Source organism: Eleutherodactylus coqui, chromosome 3 (genome assembly GCF_035609145.1).
Source record: "Eleutherodactylus coqui strain aEleCoq1 chromosome 3, aEleCoq1.hap1, whole genome shotgun sequence".
NCBI lineage: Eukaryota > Metazoa > Chordata > Amphibia > Anura > Eleutherodactylidae > Eleutherodactylus > Eleutherodactylus coqui.
Window position 1 is genome coordinate 250,745,527 of NC_089839.1, and position 25,650 is coordinate 250,771,176.

At 44.2% G+C, this 25,650-nt stretch overlaps 1 protein-coding gene across 1 annotated transcript in view; it reads left to right on the forward strand.

Moving 5' to 3' along the window:
- The first annotated feature begins 588 nt into the window (after nt 1-588).
- LOC136621637 (flavin-containing monooxygenase 5-like) overlaps nt 589-25,650 on the forward strand; it is a 66,159-nt gene continuing 41,097 nt past the window's right edge. Inside the window, exon 1 of the mRNA XM_066597272.1 lies at nt 589-695. The gene's annotated coding sequence lies outside the window, so the exon portion shown is untranslated. The remainder of the gene's footprint in view (nt 696-25,650) is intronic.

The following is a 25,650-nucleotide window of genomic DNA, read 5'->3' on the forward strand; positions in this document are numbered from 1 at the left end:
TCCTCTCCATCGCAGCTGGATCTTCTGTCTTCGGCAGTTGTGCTCGCGTGCATGTGCCGTGCACACTTTTCTTTTTTAACTTCTGCTTTCCTGCGGTCCCGCGGCACGGCTACAGGTGTGCCGGCGGACCGGATGACTACCATAGGCTTCAATGGAATCTGCGGGAGCCGTCTGTGCAGAAAAACCGCACAAAATGGAATATGCTGCGAGTGGTTTCTTGCATATGAGATCCACGTGCCGGGGAAAAATGACATCCGCAGGTGTTTAATTATCTGCAGGTGCCCAATAAATCCCTATGGGCGCGGATCACGCGTGTGAAAGACTGGCGAGGTTTTATTAATTGTATTTTGCCCGTGGACATTGAGCCCAAGCATATTTTTCAGAGTCAAGTAAGTTTAAACACACAGATTTTAGGTTCAAGCAAGTTTAGAAGCATCGATTTTGGGTTCAAGTAAGTTCATAGTCAGTGTTATGTAAGGTTAGCGTAATGCAGAATGTTACTCCCCCTCCTTTTCAGTTTGGTTTGATTATTTGTGTGCCAAGTTAACTGTCTAAATATTAACATGAAACAGGGCAGCCCTCCAGTTTCCATGTTTGTGTTCTGCATGACATAGATGGCGGGAGGAGTATTAAAACTGATAGCTAGTCAAAAAGAGCATTATTCCGAAAAAGAACTTACTGTTAGAACTACTGGGGTAAGTGATCTAAGTTTTATATTAGGAGTAAAGGGACTTGGGATTTACAGGTCACTTTTTTTTTACTGTCAGTACAAACGTGTTTGACCTTTGTAAGTTGCTACATTTGTTTCATTGTAGCTGTGTATTTGTTTTTAGTTCTTTTTATCTATCATTTTACTTTTTATTGCTTTCACTAATCACTTTCCTTGCAGAACATTAACGATTAACTAAAAAAGCTATAATTATTGCAGTAAAGAAGCTGCACACAGACGTTTTGCTGTGCTGCAATTCTAATATTTACTGTATCATGTTGATGATTCTTAGAATCTTATCTCCATTGCTTGTAATATAAAAGTTTTTTTTCTGCAGGCAATTACACTGTATTGAATCACCAGCATTTACACTGTTTATTTGTACCCTTAGGGCGCACTCACACTGGCATATGTGCAATAATGCTTTCGTAAACACAGCGCATTTGTGCCAAGATCGACACGCTTTTACACACATTTTTGCCCATATTACTGTACTGTTTGCACTTGCAGGGCCATTTCATTTGTGTGTGGGCTACAGCAATACCCCGATTTAAAAGACTATTTAGCATAATTGAAATGTTTTCTCTTCCTTGTGAAATTGTGCAGCGCATTGAGCAATCGTGTTGGTATTGAGTGTAAATTTGCGCACCTCCCATAGACTTCTATGGGGCCTGTGGTGAGCAAATACGCACTAAAATAGAGCATGCTGCTTTTTTTTCCCATGCCCACAAAGTGCAAGTTCGCGTGCAAACACACCCATGTGAGTTCGTCCTTAAAGACGTTTCACATGGCACAGAATTCCCATAGGATGTATTGTAGATGCAATTTTGTAACTAGTGTGTATCTTGTGTATTTTTAACAGCAAAATGCGTTCCGAGGACGTCTTGCAGAATTTCTTGCATTGTTTTCCGCAGATTTTAGGCGCAACATCACATCTCTATATGTTAGAAATCCTCAAAAACAATTCCGCTGCAGAATGGAATCTTGCGGTTTTGAAGTAGATGCGCACATATTTTAACAGATGCAGAATTCAACACCCACAGGGATAACCTTGTGACACAGAAATAACCATATGGACTAACTCCAACCCCTGTTGAGAGGTCCCTTAGGCTGGGTTCCCATGTGGCGTATTCCCAGGGAAAATCTTGCGGTTTGGCTGCAGCGAAAAACCACGAGACTTCCGCCGGGAAAGCGCTTAGACGCGGGTTTAAGAGCAGCTTGGCTGCACGCTTTTCCATTGTGGCCAGCGCTCCCATAGAGGTGAGCGCGGTTGCAACAGAAAAAAAGAAATAAACATGCTGCGGCCGGCAAATCCACGCTGCAATGCCAGCTTTGCCGCAATGGATTTGTCGTCCCGTGTGGACGAAATTCCTGGGAAATGTCATCCACATGGCTGGCCAAAGTAGGAATTAGCGGCCGCAGGCGGATTTGCCACGGCGAAATTCCGAACTGAATTTCCGTGGCAAATCCACCCTATGTGCGCCCAGCCTTAGGTGAGCATTCTCGCGCTACTGCAGCAACCAATAGGTTGCTATGGATTTGGTCACATGGACGCTTTGTAGAAGCGCAGAATCTGTGCTTCTAACAAAGTTAGGACAGCAAGTACGGATTTGCATGTCAGTTGCATGGTGCGCCGTTGTGTAGCCTGCTTTCCATAGACTCCTATGGGAGCCGTGGAAGCACGTATCCCGCACCACGGATGTGTGACCGGGCTGCTTCACAGAACTAGAGGCAGCCTGTTCACACGATTTATTTCAGCATGTCAGCAGTGTTTACACATTATTTAGCAGCACGTAAACAACATTTATCTGACCGAGGCCTTAAAGTGAGAAAAAACACCTTAAAAAAGCAGCGTTTCATATTTTTCTGTTGTCTGGAAACTAACATCTGGTCACAACGTTTTTTGAGGGATAAAACAGGGAAATGTGTGGAACCACCCTAAAAGATACATGAGCCAATGGAATGTTGGCACATTGAGTTCAAATTGCACAACAGTTGCTATTGAGGCTGTGAAATGTAAATTATGTAAGAGTAAATTTGTTTGTTTTTATACAGACGTTTTTGTTGTGTTTTTTGCTTTCTAAGCCGCTTTTTTTCTTTAGAGAAGCCTTTTCAAAAATGCCTAGAGTTTGTAGCTTTTTGAAGAGATTTCACTGACTCAAAAAGTGGCAAAAGTGAAAAACACCACAAAAAATGTGCTGTTCATAATTGTTAATATTGTTAACGTTGATGATAATGTTAATATTTTTCTTTTGCCTTACAGCTAACGTTTGGTTGAATTAGGTTTTGGGTAAAAAAAACCTCAGGGATTCTGAAATACTATGTGAATATAGTCTAAAAACCAGCAAGACCGTCATGTGTAAAACCACCCTTTCTCTTGCAATATATTTGGCAGCAAGAGTTTCCAGCCTGTTAAAAGCGAGAAATATGATAACCTAAGGTCTAATACTTGTTTTTAAAGACCCTGCTGCTTCAGTGTAAACAGTCAGTCTGTTTCCTATTTATCATCCTGAAGCAATGACTTGCCTAATGGAATGAGACTATTCCAGTCAATCATCATCTACAGTGGTCATATCAGTATATATATGGACTGGACCAGTGGTGCTGGAGTGGTGGAGAAATTAAAGGGGTTTTCTAGATCTGAAAAATTGATGACCTATCTATAGGATACATCATCAATAGCTGTTTGGCAGGGGAGACCAGCTGAACATCTGTTAGCCACGTCAGATGTTATTTCTGAACAGAACAGAAAGCAGATGGCTCCATACATTGTGCAGTGACCCAACATAGTATTACAGCCACACATCCCATAGAAGTTAATAGGAGTTGTGCCTGCAATACCACACTAGGCCAATGCACAATGTACAGAGCTATCTGCTTCCTACTCACTACAAGGTGACAGCTGGTCTGACAAACTGATGGGCCAGGGTAAAAGGAGCCAGAACCCTGCCCATCAGCTATTCTGTAGATGCATCATCAATTTCTAAGACCTGGAAAACCCATTTAACTCCTTAAAGATATAGAATGTACAGTTACGTCCTGTGAGTTCTGGGTTTGTATGGAAGGGGATTGGTTGCCGATCGCGCTCCATACGATGAAGTGCTGGCTGTTTCTTACAGATGACACTCAATGGCAACAGAGCAGTCAGCACGAACGGTTCTGACAGCATTTGAATCCTTTAACCCCTTGAGTGGCACGCCCGGAAATTTTCCGGGACGAGCTCCACTGCTCATAGCGACATAGCCGGGAAGATTTCCGAGCTATGTATCACTATGGGAGCTGCAGAGCACAATGCCACAAGCTGTGACATTGTGCTCTGCCTGCACAGACCCACAGAGAACAAAGCAAGGGCTTTGAAAAACCAGCAGAAGATATTGCCGATGTGCAATCTCCTGCTTTGTTTACAGGTTGCCATAGAGACCATCCGCTTGTCAGAAGCAAGCCGATGGTCTCTGTGGCAGGGAGAGCTTGGTGCTTGGCTGTCAGAAGACAGCTAGGTACTAGCTCTTACAGCAGAGATCAGAGAAAACCTCCGATCTCTGCTGTGTTAACCCTTTACATGCTGCAGTCTATGTGACTGCAGCATGTAAAGGGCTGTCACCATCGGACCCCCGTAATGTGATCAGGGGTCCTGATGGGTCCCTGTGGAAGTCCCCTAAAGGGACAAAAAAAAATTTAAAAAAAAAGTAAAAAAATTATTTAAAAAATTATAAAAACACTTGTCTCCCTTTACTAGGTAAAAAAAATAAAAAATCAAATCACACATGTGGTATCCGTGTGCGTCGTAATGACCCAGAGAAGGAAGTTAATGCATTATTTAACCCCTTAATGACATGGCCCCTTTTTTTCTTTTTTCCCCATTTCTTTTTTTCCTCCCCCCTGTTTAAAAAATCACAACTTGTCCCGCAAAAAACAAGCCCTCATATGGCCATGTCAATGGAAAAATAAAAAAGTTATGGCTCTTGAGACGCAACTGCAAAATTAGTTGAAATTCAATGATTAGACCATTTTAAAAAACCTGCCCTGGTGGGCACGACAGGGTGGTAGGAAACCCGCCACTCAAGGGGTTAATCCTGAACACCACCTCATGACGCGTTTGGTTTCCATAGCAGCCTGGGGGCTTCTGAAGACCCCCAGTGCCGTCATGGCTGATTACCTATCAACTGGTACCTATGGCATAGCTTGGTAGAATGCTCGTCCTCTGTGAGAACAAATTATATAAAAATTAGTTTAAAAAAAACAACCTTTTATTAGAAAAAAATAAAAGGAAGTAAGTTTTGTATGGCAACAAAGATTAACCCTTTAAATGCCACTATCATTTCTGACAGCAGCATTTAAATTCCCCGATTGAAGTTTGAGAGTCCTGAACGCCCCCCCCCCCCCCCCCCCCCCCCATTGATGCAATTGCAAGGTGATGTTTAGTTTCTATGGCAGCCTGGGGCCTTCTAAAGGAGTCATTTATGCCCCAAACAAAAACTAAATACATTTTCTTTTTTTTTTTAATCAACCATTTTAAGAATGGGTGTGTCCTGATTGCAGGTGATCTTAATTATGTGGCCATCTCAAGACTTGTCTATTTCTTGTTTGATAGAAGAACCTACTGATTTTCTTGATGTGTGAAGCTAGCAAAACCTTACTGAAAAGTATTACACCTTTTTTTTCACACTCAACACAAGACCTATACACTCAGGCTGCTTTAACACAAGCGTATATAGAACGCGTTTTCACAGCCAGCCAATATAGGCTACCCATCTGATGCATTGGTTTCCAATGCATCAGTTCAGATGGGCAAATTACAGATGAGTAAAAGCATTTTTACGCCAGCCAGAAAAGATAGTTCTGGAACTATCTTCAGCCAGAATACGGCGGCCGCTGCCATAGACTCCTATGTTAGCCTATGACTGCTGCATGACAACTAAACTCCCTCCCCCTTCTCTCGTCCTCTCCACCACTTTTTGGTTGTCTGCAATGGGAGGGGGTGGGACTGGGCAGGGGCTAATAATCTGAAGTCCCGCTCACTACGGACAATTTCCACGGTTTACAATACTGCTGTCTCGGATAGGGGGGTGATCTCACATGAGACACCCCTGTGAAGTAAGTCACTCATTACATCATATCTCCTGGTTGTTCTGCTGGAGCACCAAAGTTTTTTAGGTTGTTTACTCCGATATATGGTCTATATAATCGGGGCCCCTGGTGACCCTCTCCTGACTGGATGTCTTAAGGATCAGTGGAAACCATATATTTCATGTGCCGGCTTGGATTGTGGACACCCTAGGACCACCAAACCTTCCCCAGGGGAGTTCCTAGGTGTGTCAGGGTGAGTTGGTTAATAGATCCCTCTCGATTTCCAAATAGAAAAAAAAATTTCAACTATCCGCCCCCTTCTTGGAGCGCTGCCTAATTTATACTCTTTTGAAATTGAACAATTACTTTTTACATTCCTCTAAATACTAGACCAAAACGTTCTCATTAAGCCTTAATGTTTATCAATAACTGGACTCCTGAGATACAGCCATCCACTAGGGTGTGCTTATAAGGCTTATATAAGGGGACACTTAGCAGCTGCAGATAAAAGAAAGAAAAACGAGTTAAGATTATAGCTCTCAAATATTCACTTGAGTCAATTAAACAAAGCAAAATACTGCCCAGCTAGATCAGCCATGACATATAACCCCCAAGATCAGTTACATAACTAGATTTATATAAATATGAACAAGCGCTGCGGAAAATCAAAGCCAGGAATTATAGTCAAAATAATAAAGCTAATGCATTATTGACATCTTGTCTCAAATCTACAGCTGCTAACTCTAAAATCTTTAAAAAAGTCACAATAACTCATTTACAGTATATATTCGGTGTGTCATTTTTCAAAATTAATGTCTTCATTGTCAATCCTTTGTTCCCTTTGAAGTTAAAGAGACTGTTAGCTCCTTTTAGCTATGTAAGCTAAGCTTGTGTGCTGAAAGTAGGTGACCCACTGAGTTCGGTGATATAAGTTTTATACTCTTCTTCCTCGCTGTTCCCCAGTGTGAGCGCTGGAAGCCACTGATGCAATGTATTGAGCGGCATGCTAAGTAGTCTGCCCATTGTAAAAGTAAAACAGGTGGACTACTTAGCAACGCCGCTCAATGCCGTGGTGGCTTTCCCGCCAGGGCAATAAGGGAGATAAGTATAAGGGCTTATTCAGACAACTGTATATCTGCCACGTATTCACGCCGGCCAATATACGGCATCCCTCTCTGCAGGGGGAGGAGGCTGGAAAGCCGGGAGCAGTGCTCTGAGCTCCCGCCCCCTCTCTGCCAACTCTCCACCCCCTCTCCGCCCCTCTGCTCTATTTGCAATAGGGGAGGCGTGGTGGGGGTGGAGCTAATTCCCGGAACTTAGCCCCACCCCATCCTGCCTCCTCTCATTGCAAATAGTGCAGAGGAGGCAGAGAGGGGGCGGGAGCTCAGAGCACTGCTCCCGCCTCTTCCAGCCTCCTCCCCCTGCAGAGAGACGCCGTATATAAGCCCTAACACTTACATCCCTGGACTCAGTGTCTAAGCTACAGTATTTTGAGCCCATAGGTTTCGCTTATAGAGCTAGAAGTAGTAGACAGTCTCTTTAACCCCTCTTTAAGGACCAGGCTGTTTTGTACCTTAAGGACCAGGCACTTTTTAGGGATTGTACCCATGTGGTAGTTTTACTAACCTATTTTTTTTTCCTTTAGCTACCAAAATTATTTTTACTGCATTTTTTTCCCGTGACATATAGGGAAATTTTTTAAATATCTTTTTCACTGACCTTTTTTCCATTTTTTTTAGTTCTATTGGGGGTAAAAAGCTAAAAATGATTTTTTTAACATTTATAGTTTTTTTTCTAAATTAGTATATTTACACTAAAATAAAGTAAGGGAACGGGTTCTTTATTTTGTTTTGGACGTTTTGATATATAATATGTATGGTTTTGGTTTACAGGGCACATACGGTGATGGTTTTCGTTGGCGTCGGCTTTGGGTTATTTTCTTTCTTACGTATAGTTATTTTATTCTGTAATTTTGTTTTACTTCTGTATATAATTATGTTTTTTACTATCTGTCTCCCATGACGTCATATAAAACCTCTGGGGGAGATTCACATGTTTTTGTTTTTGTTTTTTTTATTTGACATTTTTCCACTGTAGCTGTGGAATCCATAGGAGTCCCATTTATAGGGAAAAACATCCCCTGTAGTGAGATTAGTCACTGGCAGAGGTGATCAAGGTCTTCTGAGACCCTGTAGCTCTGCTGTAGCAGGAAATCTGGCCGGTCAAATGACCGCTCCGGCTCCGATAGTGGAAGTTACACTTCCACCTTTACTTTTCAGTACACTGTGCTCATTGAGCGCTGTGTACTCGGGAAGGAAAAGGCAGAAAGGGTTAAAAACACCTCCTGCCTTCTCCTTTGGGTTATCAGCTGTTACTTACAACTGACAACCCGTCCTGTCTCTGATCAATTGCAGAGCCAGGAGGCTTAAATCCCCGCCATAATTTTACTGTTGGCGGGGCTTTAAAGGGGTTGTCCCGCGAAACAAAGTTGGGGTATACACTTCTGTATGGCCATATTAATGCACTTTGTAATGTACATTGTGCATTAATTATGAGCCATACAGAAGTTATTCACTTACCTGTTCCGTTGCTAGCGTCCTCGTCTCCATGGTGCCGTCTAATTTTCAGCGTCTAATCGCCCGATTAGACGCGCTTGCGCAGTCCGGTCTTCTCCCTTCTGAATGGGGCCGCTCGTGCCAGAGAGCTGCTCCTCGTAGCTCCGCCCCATCACGTGTGCCGATTCCAGCCAATCAGGAGGCTGGAATCGGCAATGGACCGCACAGAAGACCTGCGGTCCACCGAGGGTGAAGATCCCGGCTGCCATCTTCACAAGGTAAGTAAGAAGTCACCGGAGCGCGGGGATTCGGGTAAGTACTATCCATTTTTTTTTTAAACCCCTGCATCGGGTTTGTCCCGTTTCGGCACGGGACAACCCCTTTAAGTCTAGGACTAAGCGCCATATGTTTACCGTGCTTGGTCCATAATGGGTTAAGCAGTGCTAAGTTATCTGGCTGCACCTTATTTCCCACTCTCTATTGTAATACATAAGCAATATGATCCTTGGCTTCTTGTATAATGCTCTGCCGTTTTCCACTGTTTATGACTAGCTATCTTTTTACCAGAGGCAGAATGCGATTAATGATTATTTGTCTTGGCCATTTTTCATATGTGTTTTGTACTTTTAATAGTGGTTTAGCTGAATGTCCTAGGCTCAATAATAAAAGCTGCACAATTACCTAACTGCCAATGACCCTACATGCTGCCAAATCTGTTGATAGTAACTCAAGAAAGAAAAAAATGAAAAACCACACCATGTGGTAAAACCTGATTGATTATATTGTTGCCTATGGAATAGTAGTTACCCTATGAGTCAATATTTGCCCTTTTGGCCTTGCATTATGATTAAGGAGGTAAGGCAAATCAAATACCCATGTATATACAGCTATTTTTAGACGTCATTTCCCCTCATCAGTGCACAGTAGGGTTCTGGTTGGAGTTGAGCCCTCTCTACCGAGCTTGATGCCCCATACAAAAATGCTTGAGTATCCCATTGTAGTGAATGGGGTTCGTTACTCGAGTAGAGCTCTTGAATTTTCCGAAAAGCTCCACTCGAATAACGCGGACCCGAGCATTTGGGTGCTCGCTCATCTCTAGTTCTGGTTGGCTAGGTAAGAAGCTATAAATGTTAGTCTAGAGGAGGGGAATGTTTCTTATCATGGAGAGCACAATGAGGGGTAGTAACTAGAGATGAGCGAACGTACTCGTCCGAGCTTGATATTCGTGCGAATATTAGGGTGTTCGGGATGCTCGTTACTCGTAACGAGTACCACGCGGTGTTCCGGTTACTTTCAGTTTCCTCTCTGAGACGTTAGCGCGCTTTTCTGGCCAATTGAAAGACAGGGAAGGCATTACAACTTCCCCCTGTGACGTTCAAGCCCTATACCACCCCCCTGCTGTGAGTGGCTGGAAAGATCAGATGTCACCCGAGTATAAAAATCGGCCCCTCCCGCGGCTCGCCACACATGCCTTGTGACTTAGCTGAGGGAAAGTACTATCGTGCTGGAGCTGCTGTAGGGAGAGCGTTAGGAGTTAGTGTAGGCTTCAAGAACCCCAACGGCCCTTCTTAGGGCCACATCTACTAGTGTGCAGTACTGTGATAGCACAGTATTTTTTTTTTTTCTTTCCAAAATTGGATCTGCAGAGCATTGCGCCCTGCAATAGGGACAGAAGTGGGGGTTAGGCAGGGAGAGTGTTAGGAGTTAGTGTAGGCTTCGAGAACCCCAACGGTCCTTTCTAGGGCCACATCTATCCGTGTGCAGTACTGTCCAGGCTGCTGTTAGCAGTGTTGCATTTTTTTTTTTTTTTCTCAAAACCGGCTGTGCAGAGCATTGCACCCGGCATTAATACTACAGGGATAGAATTGTGTAGGCAGGGCCAGAAGACATACATTATTCATTGAATACACGCAGTGTGGGTGTTCCTTGTAAAAAGCAGGGAAAAAATTCTATTTGGCCTGCCTGTATCAGTCCTAAGGGCTCTGGGTACGTGTGTGCTGCGTGGAGAACGTAAAAAAATCAGACGCAACCAGCTACGGTTGAGTGCAGCCTTGCGCCAATTTCTTTCCTGCCTGGGAAATACCTGCTCTGCCACAGTTAGTAACTCTGCAACAGTAAAGTTCTGTGACAGTTTTGCAGGGCCGCAACACAGTTATTAAAATTATTATTCAGTGAATAGACGCAGTGGGCCTATCCTTTTAAACAAAAGGGAAGAAAGTATATTTGCCCTGCCTGTGTCAGTCCTAAGGGCTCTGGGTACGTGTGTGCTGCGTGGAGAACGTAAAAAAATCAGACGCAACCAGCTACGGTTGAGTGCAGCCTTGCGCCAATTTCTTTCCTGCCTGGGAAATCAAATCACTGGTAATACAGCATGCTGAGGGGTAGGGGTAGACCTAGAGGATGTGGACGCGGAGGGCCAAGTGAGGGTGTGGGCACAGGCCGAGCCAGTGCGGTGGCCAGGGGTAGAGGCAGGGCCAGACCGAATAATCCACCAACTGTTTCCCAAAGCGCCCCCTCGCGCCATGCCACCCTGCACAGGTCAAGGTGCTCTACGGTGTGGCAGTTTTTCACAGAGACGCCTGACGACCGACGAACAGTGGTGTGCAACCTTTGTCGCGCCAAGATCAGCTGGGGAGGCACCACCAACAGCATGCGCAGGCATATGATGGCCAAGCACCCCACAAGGTGGGACGATGCTCGTTCACCGCCTCCGGTTTGCACCACTGCCTCTCCCCCTGTGCCCCAACCTGCCACTGAGATCCAACCCCCCTCTGAGGACACAGGCACTACCGTCTCCTGGCCTGCACCCACACCCTCACCTCCGCTGTCCTCGGCCCCATCCAGCAATGTCTCTCAGCGCAGCGTCCAGACGTCGCTAGTGCCACAGTTTGAGCGCAAGCGCAAGTACGACGCCACACACCCGCACGCTCAAGCGTTAAACGTGCACATTGCCAAATTGATCAGCCTAGAGATGCTGCCGTATAGGCTTGTGGAAACGGAGGCTTTCAAAAGCATGATGGCGGCGGCTGCCCCGCGCTACTCGGTTCCCAGTCGCCACTACTTTTCCCGATGTGCCGTCCCAGCCCTGCACGACCACGTCTCCCGCAACATTGTACGCGCCCTCACCAACGCGGTTACTGCCAAGGTCCACTTAACAACGGACACGTGGACAAGCACAGGTGGGCAGGGCCACTATATCTCCCTGACGGCACATTGGGTGAATTTAGTGGAGGCTGGGACAGAGTCAGAGCCTGGGACCGCTCACGTCCTACCCACCCCCAGAATTGCGGGCCACAGCTCGGTGGTGGTATCTGCGGCGGTGTATGCTTCCTCCACTAAAGCACCTTCCTCCTCCTCCAACGCAACCTCTGTCTCGCAATCAAGATGTGTCAGCAGCAGCAGCACGTCGCCAGCAGTCGGTGTCACGCGGCGTGGCAGCACAGCGGTGGGCAAGCGTCAGCAGGCCGTGCTGAAACTACTCAGCTTAGGAGAGAAGAGGCACACGGCCCACGAACTGCTGCAGGGTCTGACAGAGCAGACCGACCACTGGCTTGCGCCGCTGAGCCTCCAACCGGGCATGGTCGTGTGTGACAACGGCCGTAAGCTGGTGGCGGCTCTGCAGCTCGGCAGCCTCACGCACGTGCCATGCCTGGCCCATGTCTTTAATTTGGTGGTTCAGCGCTTTCTGAAAAGCTACCCCCACTTGTCATACCTGCTCGGAAAGGTGCGCCAGCTCTGCGCACATTTCCGCAAATCCCACACGCACGCTGCCACCCTGCGGACACTGCAACATAGGTTTAATCTGCCAGTGCACCGACTGCTGTGCGACGTGCCCACACAGTGGAACTCTACGCTCCACATGTTGGCCAGACTCTATGAGCAGCGTAGAGCTATAGTGGAATACCAACTCCAACTTGCGCGGCGCTGTGGGAGTCAGCCTCCTCAATTATTTACAGAAGAGTGGCCCTGGTTGGCAGCCATCTGCCAGGTCCTTGGAAAATTTGAGGAGTCTACCCAGGTGGTGAGCGGCGATGCTGCAATCATTAGCGTCACCATTCCTCTGCTATGCATCTTGAGAAGTTCCCTGCAAAGCATAAAGGCAGACGCTTTGCGCTCGGAAACAGAGCCGGGGGAAGACAGTATGTCGCTGGATAGTCAGAGCACCCTCCTGTCTATATCTCAGCGCGTTCAGGAGGAGGAGCATGAGGAGGATGAGGAGGAGGGGGAAGAGACAGCTTGGCCCACTGCTGACGGTACCCATGCTGCTTGCCTGTCATCCTTTCAGCGTGTATGGCCTGAGGAGGAGTAAGAGGAGGAGGAGGAGGATCCTGAAAGTGATCTTCCTAGTGAAGACAGCCATGTGTTGCGTACAGGTACCCTGGCACACATGGCTGACTTCATGTTAGGATGCCTTTCTCGTGACCCTCGCGTTACACGCATTCTGGCCACTACGGATTACTGGGTATACACACTGCTCGATCCACGGTATAAGGAGAGCCTTTGCACTCTCATTCCCGAAGAGGAAAGGGGTTCGAGAATGATGCTATACCACAGGGCGCTGGTGGACAAACTGATGGTAAACTTCCCATCCGACAGCGCTAGTGGCAGAAGACGCAGTTCCGAGGGCCAGGTAGCAGGGGAGGCGCAGAGATCAGGCAGCATGTACAGCGCAGGCAGGGGAACATTCTCCAAGGCCTTTGACAGCTTTATGGATCCCCAGCAAGACTGTGTCACCGCTCCCCAGTCAAGGCTGAGTCGGCGGGAGCACTGTAAAAGGATGGTGAGGGAGTACGTAGCCGATCGCACGACCGTTCTCCGTGACGCCTCTGCCCCCTACAACTACTGGGTGTCGAAGCTGGACACGTGGCCTGAACTCGCGCTGTATGCCCTGGAGGTGCTTGCTTGTCCTGCGGCTAGCGTCTTGTCAGAGAGTGTGTTTAGTGTGGCTGGGGGAATCATCACGGATAAGCGTACCCACCTGTCAACCGACAGTGCCGACAGGCTTACACTCATCAAGATGAACAAAGCCTGGATTTCCCCAGACTTCTCTTCTCCACCAGTGGACAGCAGCGATACGTAAGCAATACGTAGGCTGCACCCGCGGATGGAAGCTACGTTCTCTCTCACCATCCAAAACGGGGACATTTCTGCTTCATCAATCTGTGTCTAATATTCCTCCTCCTCCTCCTGCTCCTCCTCCTGAAACCTCACGTAATCACGCTGAACGGGCAATTTTTCTTAGGGCCACAAGGCTCACTCATATAATTTTTCTAAACAATTTTTATATGTTTCAATGCTCTTAAAAGCGTTGAAACTTTAACTTGAACCAATTTTTCGTTAAACTGGGCTGCCTCCAGGCCTAGTTACCAATTAAGCCACATTAACCAAAGCGATTAATGGGTTTCACCTGCCCTCTTGGTTGGCCATGGCCAATTTTTTGGATGTACATTAGTACTGTTGATACAGCAATTTTTGTGGGCCCTCGCCTACAGTGTAATCAAATGAATTTTTTGCCACCTGCATTACAGCTGACGTTACATCCGCTGTGTTGGGCAATGCAATGGGATATTTTTGTGTATCGCCGGTGGGTTCCAGGGAGCCACCCATGCTGTAGGTGCACACGGAGTTTAACCCTCATCTGTCCACTTGTAAAGAACCCCAGTCTGACTGGGGCATGCAGTGTGGGCCGAAGCCCACCTGTATTAAGCACGACATTACTACCTCAGCTGTGTTGAGCAATGCAATGGGATATATTTATGTACCGCCGGTGGCTTCCTGGCACCCACCCATGCTGTGGGTCCACAGGGAATTATAAATGCATCTGTTTCCACTTGTAAAGAACCCCAGTCTGACTGGGGCATGCAGTGTGGGCCGAAGCCCACCTGTATTAAGCACAACATTACTACCTCAGCTGTGTTGGGCAATGCAATGGGATATTTTTATGTACCGCCGGTGGCTTCCTGGCACCCACCCATGCTGTGGGTCCACAGGGAATTATAAATGCATCTGTTTCCACTTGTAAAGAACCCCAGTCTGACTGGGGCATGCAGTGTGGGCCGAAGCCCACCTGCATTAAACATGACATTACTACCTCAGCTGTGATGGGCACTGCAATGGGATATTTTTATGTACCGCCGGTGGGTTCCAGGGAGCCACCCATGCTGTCGGTCCACAGGAACTTCACAATAGGGAGTTGTACCTGCCTGTGTCTATGAATTAAAAAGCCCGGTCTGACTGGGGCATGCAGACACCTTGACAGAATGAATAGTGTGTGGCACATAGGTTCCCCATTGCTATGCCCACGTGTGCAGCTCCTGATGGTGGTGGCACAGGATTCTATTTCTCATTGCTTCTGTACAGCATTGTGGGCTATCACCCCGCTCCTTTTAAAGAGGGTCGCTGCCTAGCCGTGCCAACCCTCTGCAGTGTGTGCCTGCGGTTCCTCCTCATGGCAGATGCACTTATAAATAGACATGAGTGTGGTGTGGCATGAGGGCAGCTGAAGGCTGCGCAGGGACAATTTGGTGTGCGCTGTGGACACTGGGTCGTGCGGGGGGGTTGGTCAGCATGTAACCCAGGAGAAGTGGCAGCGGAGTGTCATGCAGGCAGTGATTGTGCTTTGTTGGAGGTAGTGTGGTGCTTAGCTAAGGTATGCCATGCTAATGAGGGCTTTTCAGAAGTAAAAGTTGTTGGGAGGGGGGGGGGGCACTCTTGCCGGTATTGTGGCTTAATAGTGGGACCTGTGAACTTGAGATGCAGCCCAACATGTAGCCCCTCGCCTGCCCTATCCGTTGCTGTGTCATTCCCATCACTTTCTTGAATTGCCCAGATTTTCACACATGAAAACCTTAGCGAGCATCGGCGAAATACAAAAATGCTCGGGTCGCCCATTGACTTCAATGGGGTTCGTTACTCGAAACGAACCCTCGAGCATCGCGATAATTTCGTCCCGAGTAACGAGCACCCGAGCATTTTGGTGCTCGCTCATCTCTAGTTGTAACCCATCTCATATATATTTTAATAAATTTCTCTATTCTGTAAATTTATTTTATTATATGTACATCTCAGCAAGTTATTCCTCATCTGTCAGAAATGGCCAAGTTGAGGTGAATGGATTAGAGGTGCACATGCGTGGCCACCTCTGCAAAAAAATCGAGATAAGCCCTTCTGTACCCAGCCTTTGCATAGGCCAATTCATGCAACCATTCATCCCGCATAAAGAATCCTCTGTCGGTAGCACATTCCCCCATTCACATAGAAGATGCAATCAGCTGACAAACAAGTGTTTGCTTCTTTGCTGGTTGACAGGGTGTGGCTTTACATGCACTGACAGTTGGACAAACAAACATCCATATGAATATTTGTACCCAATTATCACCCACATGTAAAAGCCTTAAAAAAACTGGTTAAGTATTAATTATTAAAGGGGCTGTCCCATCCTTGCTTTTCTTGACTGAGATGAGAAAACCACGGCTGGTTTTCCACCCACCTTGCCAGGTGATACTGAAACAGTCAAGGTGGCGGTCTTAACCTGTTTCTGTAATTTCTATAGAAGTTAATGGGCAATCCAAAACACCAAGGTACAGCACACTATACTTTTTCTATAACTCTCGTTCTACAGACACAGTGTAGCAAGCGGTGTTATGCTGTTTTCTTAACACCCATTTACTTGAGTTGGAGTTACAGAAACGGCATAAAGCTGCTGAGTTGGCTGTTTCCGTAACATCTGACGATGCTGTAGATAAACCAGCCATGGGTTTCTCATCTCAGCCATTAAATGCTCATATGGGAATACCCTTTAAACCCATTGGTGAGTATCGCTATACCTTTTTATGGTGCTCACTATTGGGCTTCATTCTGATGCACATGCCTTTTAAGGCACTAGATCAGAAACCTGGCACAGATGGCACAGGTATAGCAGGGAATCACCTGTCTGATGGGCCCCTAACTGCTAGGATTGGAGCTAGCTCCAATCACAGCCATTTAACCCCTTATATGCCCTGATCACATACACAAACATACACAGACACACTTACACACACATAGAAAAATGCATACTGACTAGAGATGAGCGAGCACCCAAATGCTGGAGTTCGTGTTATTCGAGTCGAGCTTTTCGTAAAATTCAGGTGCCGAGCTTTTATTTTTTCTAGTTTTCTCGCTCTCTTGCGCTCTCTTGCTCTCTCGCTCTCTCTCGCACACTCTCGCACTCTCTCTCGCGCTCGCACTCTCGGAGAGAGCGAGCTAGACAGACAGGCAGAGCTACTCTTGTAGGCTTTTTATATTAGATATCTGCTCCAAATACAAAGTGACACTTTGAATAGTCACCTTACCAAGCAGATTTTGAAGTTCCCAACAACCATTTTTCCAAACATTTTATGTTCATGTAGCGAGCATCAGATCCATCTAGTAATAATAAAACAGCTTACGATGAAACTGATACTTCATTTGTTATTAATCTAACACTATGATCATGCTGACGCAGATCATTGTTAATTTTTAACACATGGTAAACGTTATCAAAAACAAAATCCTAAATTAGGCAGGTAGATAAGGGGTTAAGTAGCTTGTATTTCAACAGCTTAGGAAAAAGCAAACTCTGGCCAACATTTTGTACAGAGTAGAGCACGCCAGATATCCCTGAAGATTAAGACAAACAAAAAGCTGAAGCTGATTTGGCCAATTTCACACGGCAGGACTCTGGTCAGTATTTTGAGGATTTGTAAGCCAAAACTAGGAGTGGAACATAAATGGTGAAAGAATGTAACAGAAAGATTTGTCTCTCCCATGTTCTGGTCCAATGCCGAGTTTAGACTTACAAATACCATTGCAAAATACTTCTCAAAATACTGCAATGTGAAAGAGAATAATGTGTGGCCTAAACTGACCTTATAATGTAGCAGAAGCCACAACTGAGAAAGGTACTAATATAACTAGGTTATTTGCAATGTCATTGGTCCAGGTCTAATGCCACATACACATCACTGCCCTGTAAAAAGGCATCGAAACAATTGGACCTTAAGGCTCCTTCACATGGGCCGATGGGTTTATGCGCATGCCTCAGCACAATGCATTTGCACCATGAAAGAGAAGCTTTCGCGTGAGTGTCTGTGCATTGTACTGTCCTTTTTTCCGTGTGCAGGGCCTGTTCATATGCACATGCAACACCCCCCCCCCCTTCCCGCCGGCCCTGATTCAAAACGTTATTTAGCCTAATGAAGTGCAGATGTGTTCTTTTTTCACAAAATTGCACAGCATATTGCACATCTGTGCACAAATTGAGCATGCATTTGCAAACTTCCCATAGCCGCCTTTCGGGCATTTGATGCACCAATGTGTACAAAATAGAGCATGTTCCATTTTTTTTTTTTACACGGGCGATTAATGGACATTGCAAAATGAAAAAATGTGTACAAACCCATTGATATTAATGGCTCTATTTTCTGCGTATTGTGCATGCAAGTTTTGCGCTGCGCACATACATGCACAACTACAGCAACGTAAAGGAGCCCTTAAGCATCGGTGAACAATTGCAAATCTTCCAGAAAGAGGATATTAGACAATCGAATTGCTGTGTCCTTGAAATGTACCCAAATTTAGGCTAGATCAGGAAGTTCCTCCTGACCTCATGAAGTTGAATGTAAAATGAATGTAAAATTGAGGATTTCAAATTCCTGCAATAGCCATAGTAAGGCATTTTGAAAAGAAAATAAGCTGCCATTTGTGTTCTTAAGGAATAGAACTATTTCTGGCCATTATATAATTTGTCTATGGAATTTTTCACCAGTTTTTTCCTCTGCAGGCTCCATCTCTTCTTAGTTTTCCATGAGCTAGTGGGTGGAGACTAGCTACCATGAGATCTCCTATACATAGAAGATAAGATCTGCTCCCCTATCTTTGTAGCACACCATCAGAGGCAGCAACAGCAGCATTGAGGGCATTATACAGCAGTAATAAGCAATCAAGCTGTTAATCCACCTTTGGGTGAAAGAATAACACTCTGCCCTGCTTTCAATGAGACAATAGATTGTAAAAAAAATGAGTACTATGAAACAGAAACGGGACAACAAACATCCCATAGCTAATACATCTATTACAAGTAAAAAAATGACATTGAAAAAAGTTAAACCAAAACCATAATTATATAAATTATATATATGTCCATGAGATATTTGGCAACAGGAAAAATAACTTCCTGCAGCTTGCACAAAGTAGCAAAGAGTTGACCAACTTTGGCCCATCATGCCGTATTTATTTTCTCTAATTTGGGATGATGAAGATGGGCCATTGCAGACAGCTTTTATCTCATATGAATGGGTAGCTGGAGACTCAGGCAAAATCTCCATCAATCTCAATTAAGTTGTCCTGAAAAAAAGCATAGCAAAGGAAAACAAAGTGGAGAGGGATTTGGATCTCTCACTCTGAAGGATCTGTTCTGTCCTGCATCACACAGGTGTATGGATATGGAAAATGTCTCCAGGATTTTTGATTTCTTTATTTGTTATAAATGATATTGAAATGGCGGTGGACAGACAACCGGGTGGAGTACAGTCAGGGTTATGGTGAGCAGGCAGTGATGGAAAAAGGTTGTTTTTGCTGGAGTGGCCCTTTAAAAGGGTTATCCAATCTTTTAAAATTGACGGCCGATTCTCGGGATGGATCATCAATATCTGATTGGCAGGGGTCTAATGTTCGGGATCCCCGCCGATCAGCTCTTTAGAAGGGCCATCACTCTGGTGTGAGCGCTACAGCTTCTTCAATTTTTACATCTGAGAACAAACCTGCTTGTACCCAGAATGCTATATAATTTGCAGAAGCTCTTCTGAGCACTACAGGCCTGGCCAATTGAAGTGGCCAGGTTCATGCTCAGATGTAAAAATTGAAAAGGCTGCAGTGCTCTCATGAGTGCTATGGCTCCTTCAATCAGCTGATCAGCACGGATTTTGAGCACCACACTCCAATGATCAGATATTGATGGCCCATCCGGAGAATCGGCCACCAATTCTAAAATGTTGAATAACCCTTTTAACCCATAGTTGAGAAGAGATTGAGTATTTGGGGGGCTGCAAAAGAGGAGGTGTCTATTGAGAGAGTAGCCAAGTGAGAGGCTTAGGTGAGACAAGTATAGGACATTATTAGAAGTCTGTAGAGTGTTACCAGAGTCTTGGGAGTAAAACTTCTGCTGTAGCTGTTCTGTCACATGACAAGTCCTTGGGAAAAGTGTTAACTTATTCTACCAGCATTTGAATAGTTAAGGACTGCCTGTCTTATTTCCTGGTATAGACAATAACAACGAACTACAGAAGATTACCTGTGACCTTACACAGGTAAGCGATTCATACTAATCGATACTATGTAATGCTCCATTTTTCCTGTGGAGGTGCTGCAGGAAAATTGAATACTTCTTTCCTCGTAGATTACAGCTGATCCTTAAGGGTACCAAAAGTGTATAAGGGATATAGAAAAAGTTAACCTTTTTGTAGTTAGATAAATACTATAGTTAGAGTGTAATTGTAGTGATTATATAGAATGCTGCTAATTGTTAGGAAAAAATGTATAAATGCTTATATTATTGAGGTGAAAGTCTTAGAATGCCACAATAGACCAGGGAATAGCTTGCGAGAATGGTAAAGTATTGAGGCATATTAAGAAAAATAATACAAGTACTAGTGTTTAGAGAAAGTAGTATCAGGGTTTAGCATACTAAATGCTACAATGCTTTTTAAGCAATTATTGTAGAAGAACAGGATAGACACTGCCGCGATAGGTGAGTATTTCCAGGCTGCATGGCATTATTAAATATTCTAGATTTGTATTGTGGTAATTAACGGTGACTATTATGCAACTTCTAAATTCTGTGTGACTGTGCAGTTGGATTTATAGAACAGGCTTATTTTTGACTTCCATGAGTATTGTGCTGGACTTGAACCCAGACCTTGTGGTCATTGGAAGTTGTACAGCACCAGGCCACTGTGCTGGGTGGTACAGATGTGATTGATGGATGAATAAGAGGACAGGTTGTGCCCCACTTAGAGGTCTCAGATTAGATATAAAGGCAGAGTATGGCACTCAAGTTATTGTTGTGTAGCATTCAGCAAGTACATGAGTATGATGCAAGGTTGGATGTGGCATGGTCATAAGCCATGAGTGAGTCCTTGAAGCTTTTATCACTGTCATGAGCAAAAGACTAAATAATAAAACATAACTTTTATTAAAAATCCACTAAAATCAGTGACCCATAAAAATTACCCCATAAATTTAACAACCTATCACAAAATAAAGACTAAATAGTGCGTGTGTGTGTGTGGGGGGGGGGGGGGGGGGGTGTCAGATGATGGTTGATAATACCACAGGTGTAAAGGACACAATGTAACTTTTATAACCAACGGTTACCCCATGGACAATATATAGCTGGACAAAATCACCGATGAATGGTAGAAATAGAATAACCCTGTTGTGCCCTAATTCTCCCCTACACCTAAACAGGGTGAGCGCCCTGATGAGAGCAACCCTGTGCCAGAATCTCATCCGAATTACTCTATGTAACCCTAACAACCATCAGTTTAGGATGACAAGAAGTACTAATATAGAAATCCTGCATAGAAAACCTGTTTCTTGCCAGGGCTAACAGGCCCAGACAATTTTGCCTAAGAGTAAAGTCAGTACTGCCAAAGTGAACCCAGACCTTGCGGTCATTGGAAGTTGTACAGCACCAGGCCACTGTGCTGGAATGTACATATGCGTTTGATGGATGAATAAGAGGGCAGGTTGGTCCCCACATGAAGGTCTCAGATTACATATAAAGGAGGTGTGGGGCACTCAAGTTATTGTTGTAATGCCGCAAAGGTGTAGCAATCAGCAAGTAAATGAGTCTGATGCAAAGTTGGATGTGGTATGGTCGTAAGCAATGAATGGAGTCCTTGAAGCTTTTATCACTGTCATGAGCAAAAGACTAAATAATGAAACATAACTTTTATTAAAAATCCACTAAAAGCAGTGACCCCAAAAAAAGTACCCCATAAATGCAACAACGTATCACAATATAAAGACTAAATAGTGGGAGTCAGATGCTGATTAAAAATACAACAGGCATAAATGACACAATGTAAAGGATATAACCCACGGTTACCTTTGGGACATTAAAAAGTAGGACAAAATCACAGATGGAAGATAAAACCAAAATAACCCTATTGTGCTCTGATTCTCCCCTACAACTAAACAGGGTAAGCGCCCTGATGAGAGCAACCCTGTGCCAGAACCTCATCCTGATTACTCTACGTAGCCCTAACAACCATCAGTGTAGGATGACAAAATAAACTAGTATAGAATTCCTGCAAATGAACTGCCAAGCTGAAAGTAAATAACGTAAGGTTAAAAAAAAAGCCACAATAAGCCCTTATAAGCAATTCAAGCCACATAAACTATCCTTAAAAGCTTACTGTGTCATTAAGGAGAGAAAGTAAACTTGTTTCTTGCCAGGGCTAACAGGCCTAGACAATTTTGGCTAACAGTAATGTCAGTACTGCCAAAGTGAACCAAGACCTTGCGGTCATTGGAAGTTATTGGAAGTTGGTACATATGTGTTTGATGGATGAATGAGGACAGGTTGTGCCCCACATGGAGGTCTCAGATTAGATATAAAGGAGAAGTGTGCCACTCAAGTTGTTATTGTGATGCCGCAAAGGTGTAGCAATCATCAAGTACATGAGTCTTATGCAAAGTTGGATGTGGCCTGGTCGTAAACCATGAGTGAAGTCCTTGAAGCTTTTATCAATGTCATGAGCAAAAGACTAAATAATAAAACATAACTTTTATTAAATATCCACTAAAATCAGTGACACCAAAAAACTACCTCATAAATACAACAACATATCACAAAATAAAGACTAAATAGTGGGAGTCAGATGTTGATTGACAATACAACAGGCATAAATGGCACAATGTAAATGATATAACCCACGTTTACCCCTGGGACAATAAAGAGCAGGACAAAATCACAGATGGAAGGTAGAACTAAAATAACCCTATTGTGCCCTGATTCTCCTCTACACCTAAACAGGGTGAACGCCCTGATGAGAGCAACCCTGTGCCAGAACCTTATCCTAATTACTCTACGCAGCCCTAAGAACCATCAGTGTAGGATGACAAAAAAAAACTAATGTAGAAATCATACAAATGAACTGCCAAGCTGAAAGTAAATAGCGTAAGGTTAAAAAAAGCCACAATAAGCCCTTATAAGCAATTCAAGCCACAGAAACTGCTCTTAAAAGCTTACTGTGTCGTTAGATAGAGAAAGTAAACTTGGTAAACTTGTTTCTTGCCAGGGCTGACTGGCCCAGACAATTTAGCCTAAGGGTAAAGTCAGTACTGCCAAAGTGATTGCAACTGTGCTACAACGTTCAAAACTGTAAACCCTTGTATCACTGAACTAGTTAAAGGGACTGTAGTAACATTTCAGCTGCTACGTTAGGGTCCGTTTAGACAAGTTGATTTATCGTTTGAATGAGTGAAGGGTGTCAGAGTTCACTCGGGCAGCCTATTTATAAAGGTTGGTTCATCATTGACTTATTCAAATGAGAAATCATTCAGTGGCTCACATTCACTGTATAGGGTCTTAGGTGAATGAGAATGACTGAATAAGCACTATTTAAACTGAACAATACGAGAACAAGCCAACAATGAGCTTTATGCCTGTGTAAAACAAATGCCGATTGAAAAGTGAACAATTATGATTAGTTCGGTCATTGCCACCTATTTAGACTGAACAATTATTCACTTTCACTCATTAAAACGATTTTTTGAATGATAATCGTGTCTAAAAGGGCCTTTAAGACTGTTGCTAATAAATGCCTTGAGTGCTCCTTCTCTTAGATACTTTCTGGGCAAATACTATTGATGACTGCTGTCAGCGGCACAGCATGTTATGGAGAGGGAGCAGATTCCTCTGACTTCCTGTACAGTGGACAGCGCTGGTAACTGCAGGAGCAGCTCTCACTGATTTTAATGAGGGAGCTGTGTCTGCAATTACCAGCGTTGACCATTACACAAGGGTTTGAGCAATGTGCTTCAGTTCCATACAATGTGTTATGGCTCAGACAGCAAGAGCCTGAACAGCTGATCAGCCAAGTTTCTGAGGGATTAACCCTAGCTGATCAACTATTGACCTATCAACCCTTTTCAATCCACTGTCTGACGTCTAAAGACATTCTGAGTGAAGGCTGCACAGCTCCGATGTTGGAAGTCGTCCAGCAGGGTATTCTTACTGTAGATTACTGGACACTCTGTTGTCGGGGGCCTCTCTAGCATGTCACATACTGCAGTACTTTTTCCAGTCAGCAGATGGCACCATTGTATAATGGCAGAAAGAGAAAGCCCCCTAGGAAACCCTGAATCCAAAATTGGATTGCAAAGGGTTAAGAGAAGATCCCTCTATGTATGGGCTTTCTCCATATCAGTTGATTGTCAAACTAATCTTTGTAGTTCTTCAGCATCATGTACAATCTAGGTAAGATTTAAAAGCTGGTTCTTCTTTACTGCATCATTATTAAAAGTTGATAAAATCCGACAAAAATTATTGAAAAGAAAAGTTGATGTAAATATCCCCAGCATCAGCTTCATAGTTTCAAACCTACAAGGAGTTAGCTAAAGAAAGTATCTGTGCTTAAGAAACATTTGTAGGTTGGAAATTTGCAAACTCTTACTGTAAGAATTTGATGTACATATCCAATCATGTTCAAGTATTATCATCATTAATTTTTTAGTACCATGAATTCAACCATTTGAAAGAGACAAGACAAACAAGCCAAAAGTACAGTTCAGTGAGAGACGGACTACAAAAGGCCAAAAGCCCCTGCCTGGGAGGGCTTAAGGTGGCCACACACACTAGACAGAAGCAGGTTGCTAATTGAACAACTATTGATTGAACATTTAGCTGGTGAGCTTTAGTGTCTCGGATGCAGCCTCATATATTTTAGTCCATATTGGCCTTCATGGTTTCTTAAACTGGCTATACATGTTCAATGACAGTGGGTGAAGAAGTCTTTCTAGGCATATTCTTTCAACAATCATTTGAAAATGAAGTAAATCTTTAGTCTGCCTATTGGATAATAGTTCCACATGAGGCCAACTTGTTTGTTTGTCAACAGTCAGTTGAAAAGATTGCTGTTAAATTTCGCCTGATGAATAGTCATATTAGTTTTAATCATTCATTAGCATTACATTTAGTCTAATGTGTATGGGTACTTTTAATCCACAATGGAAGGAGCTGCTCAGATGGTAATGTAGTGACAGCAGGGTTATTGTAGGTTATGGGCCTTTCCGAACAGGTGAGTTTTCAGGTTGGTTGTGAAGGTTTCCAAATTGTCCGAGAGTCTTAAAGGGGTTTTCCATGAAAACGGTATTGATCTATTCTCAGGATGGGCCATCAATAGTCGATCGACTGGGATCTGCATCTGCAAACCCTGGCCCATCAGTGTATTGGGCGCCCGCTGTAACCACCGCTATACACAAGGGTATGGAGCAGAAGATGCTGTTCTGACCTCTGTGTAGTAGCCATCACTTGTAACTACAGGCACAGCTCTCATTAAATTCAATGAGAGCTACACCTGTAGTTGCAAGCGCTGGCTGCTACACAGGAGTCGGAGCAACCGCTTTTACTCCATACCCCTGTGTATAGTGTTGTTGATAAGCGATTACCCGATCAGCTGCTCGGCCAGGGATCCCTAGTGGCAGACCCTAACTACTGATGACTTATCCTTAGGATAGGCCATCAATAGTAATTCCCTGGAACAGCCCTTTAAGGTGGCCATACACCTTAGATAGAAGTAGGTTGGTGATTGAACTGTTGAATATTCACTTTTTAGACACGGCCATACACATTTTAGTCCATATTGACCACTGGAGTTGTTCAGACTGACCAGACATGTTCAGTGATACTGGGTGACAGATAAACAATCTTTCTGGGAACTTTTCTTCAAACAGAGATTGTTTTTACACGAAAGCTCATTTCCCTCAGACGAAAATTACAAACATGGCTGACTTTATTCCAGAAGAGGACAGTCATCGGTTAAAATTGCACATTGTTAAATTTCACATGATGAAAGATGCTTTTGGCTAAAAATGGCCACTTCCATCAACTTTACGCTAATGTGTACTGGCAACTTTATTGTTTGCCATGACAATTGTCGCTCATTTACTGCCGTTGACACATAGAAGAGGTTAACCTGGTATGGAGACAAATGATTATTAATGTGATTATTAGTCCCCATACAGCTATCCGTCACCGGCTGTACAATTCCCTACTTATATTTGTAGATATGC